Below are 4,447 nucleotides of genomic sequence, written 5' to 3' on the forward strand. Positions count from 1 at the left end.
TTGTGTTGTATGAATGACAATCTCTTGCATCAATTAGGGGAGACTGATGGGAAGGAGTTGGAATGTGTTCTATTATAGCAGGATTGAGCTTACCAAGAGATTTATTGTTGCCTTCATTTATGGGTTCTGGATTTTTGTTGTTTCAGTGAAGTTGTTCTTATTAGAAGTTTGTCTTGCATGGTACAAAAGACATGATCATACATGTAGTGTCAAAACTTCAACGAGTTCCAACAAGAAAAATGCCTTGATTGCACAGCTTTAAATTTACGAGAGCAAAAAAAATTGTTAATTAAAGAAGCCTGTTAGAGTATGTATAGCGTAGATATAAATAGACATCATATTCAAGTGCATGGGATGTCACATGAAAATCATCTAAGAGGAGAGAGAAAGAAACAACAAAAGAAAATGTTAAAAGTTATGACATAAACTTGATACAAGTCTGTATATACAATATCATAACAGGTGTTATATTTATTTTCTATTATTCATCCCTTGCAAATTCATTGCAATCAACATCAGATTTACAATGCCGTGGGTGTTTTAGCTGTGTAATTTATGCAATATAAAGAAAGCTAGGAGAATATGTTAGCTTGAGAGTTCGTTTTAGAGCACATTGAGGTTTATGAAGCTAGAGATTTGATGTAGTCTGCATTTGAATAACCAGACTGCAGCTTAATAGTATGGTAGTTAACTGGGGTCACAAAAGTAGGGGAAATACTAGCAATGATGGATCATTTCAGTGCATTAGATTCTTTAGGAGCTCAATAACCTAGATTTATTTTCATAGTGTAATGAATCGTCCACATAGTAGCTTTTTTTTTTATATGCAGAATTTTTACGTGCTCCTTGGAAGTTTGAGTTTTTAATATGCTGCAATGGTACTTCAGTAGTATAATATTTTCCAGCCCATCAAGCTTCCCCGTTAGAAAACCACATTTTAGAAGGAAGTGCATGGATCACATACATGTTCATGAAAGATGTAAATTTGCAAGGATAGGACACTTGGTAGTTTTAAGCTACAAATTTAAAGTTATGATAAGTTGCCTGGTACTCTTTTCACCTGGATTCGTCATGATTTGTGGATGTTTCATTTATTTGCGTAGTTCAATCAATTTTTTGTTACTGGTGTCTGCTCCCCATTGTTGGGATTTCTTCAAGAATCTCCCTTTTGTATGATTTGTGCCTGCTATTCTTCAAAGCTATTCTTTGGTTTCCCCGCTTATAGTCACATTGGAGTTCCTTTTGCAGATTTTTTTTTCGAGATCATCGTAGTTATTTCTTTCACATTCCTACAAGTAAAAATCGCTCTCAAATGAGTCCAATATCATGACTAAAATGAAGTTAACCAATCAACATGGGATTTGAGAATCATTTTCCAAAAGCCCTTCACGAACAGTGTAGATGTTGATCATGAGAATCACCTCATTTTATCCATTTCTTCATCTCAGGACCTTCCACTTTTCTCGGGTTCTCATTTTTCCTTTGTAGCAGAAAGAAAGAAAAAGAAAAACCTGTTTGCCTAACTTGATTCATTCATATTCCCTCAGCTAAAAAATCCATCAGCTCTGACAATTCATGCGAGCAAGCATTTGGTGCATGTTAAATATACCACTAATCCCGTACGCTTCAAGCCAATTCATAAAGAGTAGAGAGGGATACCAACCTTTGTGACATCTCCAACCTGGTCACCCTACAATCTGGCTCTGCCACTATGAATATAGAGCGCCAGTGTAGTCCAATTTTGTTTCTTTGTTACCGGACCTCTGTCACGTCCAGAAACTTTGCTCAGCTGTGTAGCCCCTGGCTGTTTCTTTATTGGAAGTATCTTGAAAGAGAATTAAGCAGATGTCGTCAATCTACCCTGCGTGGGAGAGGGAGAGAAAGGGGTAAAGCAATGATTAAACACGTTAAGGGCTTTCCTTCTAATCCATGGCGTGGCCAAAGCCAGACAATAGGGTACTAGGGTTTGTTGCGGTTCTTAGGGCACTATAGGATAGTGTATGTAGTTGTTAGGGCGAGGCTAGACTTGCAGGACAACAGCCCCATACTGCAATTTGTATTTGTGGGCATGCATGTATATAATTGGTGGTCCCAAACTTCCATTATCAACCAATTCTCAGCTTCTTCAATAATAAAATAATCAAAAAACTGTTTTCCTTATGCTTTGCTTTTGCTCAACATACGTACTCTTTAAATATTTGTTAATAGAGCCCTACTTTGTTTATGAGAAGCAAGAGACAGATCTCCCTTTATGTAGGCAACAATGATGCTTACAACTTTAATTCACTAAATGATCCCCTTCGTTCTTGGTGGGTGCTAGATCTTGTTGCAGGGAATGATGACCGGTTTGAGCAGGAAGGCTGCAAGTGATGGCTTTTTGGCACACTCTATCTGGCTCTATCTTGTCTGCTCAATGGACCAGGCTATATATAATTCTTTTGGTTATGATATATATTTCAGTATATAGGTCAAGATTTTGTTTATGTGTGTGTGTTCGACGTAAAAACTGAAAACCATGGGAGCCTGCCAGTGAAATTGAGGGCACGCAGCTCTTAAAAAATATATATATAGATTGAACAAAGAATACCAAATTAAGATGTGAAACTTCAAAGAATTGAAATTCTAATTGTTAAAATGTAAGATTAAAAATAGAATGAACCTTTTGAACTTGTAAGTTTTGATTTTATAAAGAAGTTAAATATTTCATATGTTGAGTTCTAATAACATGGTGTAAACCGCGTTTCTAAAAAGTTTAATTTTATTTTTATAAAAATTTAATTTTTTTTATATGTTTTGGATCATTTTGATGTGCTGATCTCAAAAATAATTTTTAAAAAATAAAAAAAATTATTTTGATGCATTTCAACACGAAAAAATCTTTAAAAAACAACCGTAACCACACTTCCAAAAAGTTTCACTCTTTAAAAATATAAACATTGGTTTTTTTTTATTTACAAAGTACAGTTTTAACGTATATAAATTATTTTTATAACAATATGTTCGTAAAAAAAAGCTAATAAATGTTTATAAGTTATGTGGAACAAACTTTAACTATTCCAAATTTATGTTTTCTTTGAGACTTTTATCGGGTCTTGGGCTATTCAATTAATGCACTACATACCTCTTATCTTTAGCATAATCACGGAGCATATTAATTTGATATTTCGAATTTTATTGAAATATTATTTTCTATTTATTAAAATTCCCTCCATGTTCTACGTAACAAGTAGTAAAAATGAATCATAGATGGAAATAACATCACTTTTTTTTATCGATCGAAGGCCCAATATTGACTTTGTGTTTTTTAACTAGCAAGGAAGAGAGACGGCCAAGCATATAGCGTGTGAAAATGGAGGGGCTAACATGGCCACCTCTACCATATCCAGGCATAGCTGTTTGAGTCTCCCAAATGCAGGCCCGAACGCTTAATAGATTGGCAGATATATGGCTGCATAATGGTTTAAGTTAACCCTTTTTTGAAGTTTGAAAGTGTATATATTTTTAAAAGTGCTTTTTATTTATAAATATATTAAAATAATATTTAAAAAAAAAAAAATTATTTTTGACATTAACATATTAAAAAGATCTAAAAACATTAAAAAAAAATATTAATTTAAAGTAAAAAAATAAAAAAATTTCAAATTTTTTCAAAAGTGTTTTTGAAATAAAATAACAAACAGGTAGATGCAATTCCAAGTTACCACTAGATACGGTTAATTATAAATTTTTATAATAAAATTATACTCTTGCTCTTGAACTGAAAAAATAAAAGCTTTGGTAATGAGATAATTTGATCTTAGATCTCTTAGTTATTAAAAAGGGTAAAAATACTTATTTATTTTTAACATTTTAAAAAATAAAGTTATTGACCAAGAGTTCTTTTAGTTATCTTCTTAGAATATAATAAAAAAAGTATTTTTACTATTAGAAAAACAAATAAAAAAGACATGTGTTTAAAGGCATTTGTGTCTTTTCACATTGATGTTTTTTGTAATACCAAGGCTCATGGAGAGCATTATGGTATTTTTAACTTGATAAATATTTTTTTATTTGAAAAAGTTATTAGTGCGTGTTTATTACGCACTAGCATGTGAGTGGTGCATGCAATATCATTCGGTGGCCAAACTTTCCCTTTCCTTATTTCTTTAGAAGCGTCCCCGTGTCCTCTTTCAATGATGTGGAGCCCGACGAGAAAGATGAGCAGCTTAGCAATGGTGGTCTTTTTTTTCCTTACTCTCTCTCTTTCTCTCATCCAGAGAAAGTACACATTTATCCTCTTTCTTTTGCTTTTTTTTTTTAAATTTCACTTATTATGTTTTTTATTATTTGTTTTTATTCTTGGCATTTTTACAAAAAAAATTTATGTTTTCAATTTACTCCTTAAATTATAATTTTTCATATATTATTTTTTTCAATTTGATTCTTATTTTTTCTATTTATGATTTTT

The sequence above is a fragment of the Populus nigra genome, chromosome 5 (assembly GCF_951802175.1).
Source record: "Populus nigra chromosome 5, ddPopNigr1.1, whole genome shotgun sequence".
In the NCBI taxonomy this organism is placed as follows: domain Eukaryota; kingdom Viridiplantae; phylum Streptophyta; class Magnoliopsida; order Malpighiales; family Salicaceae; genus Populus; species Populus nigra.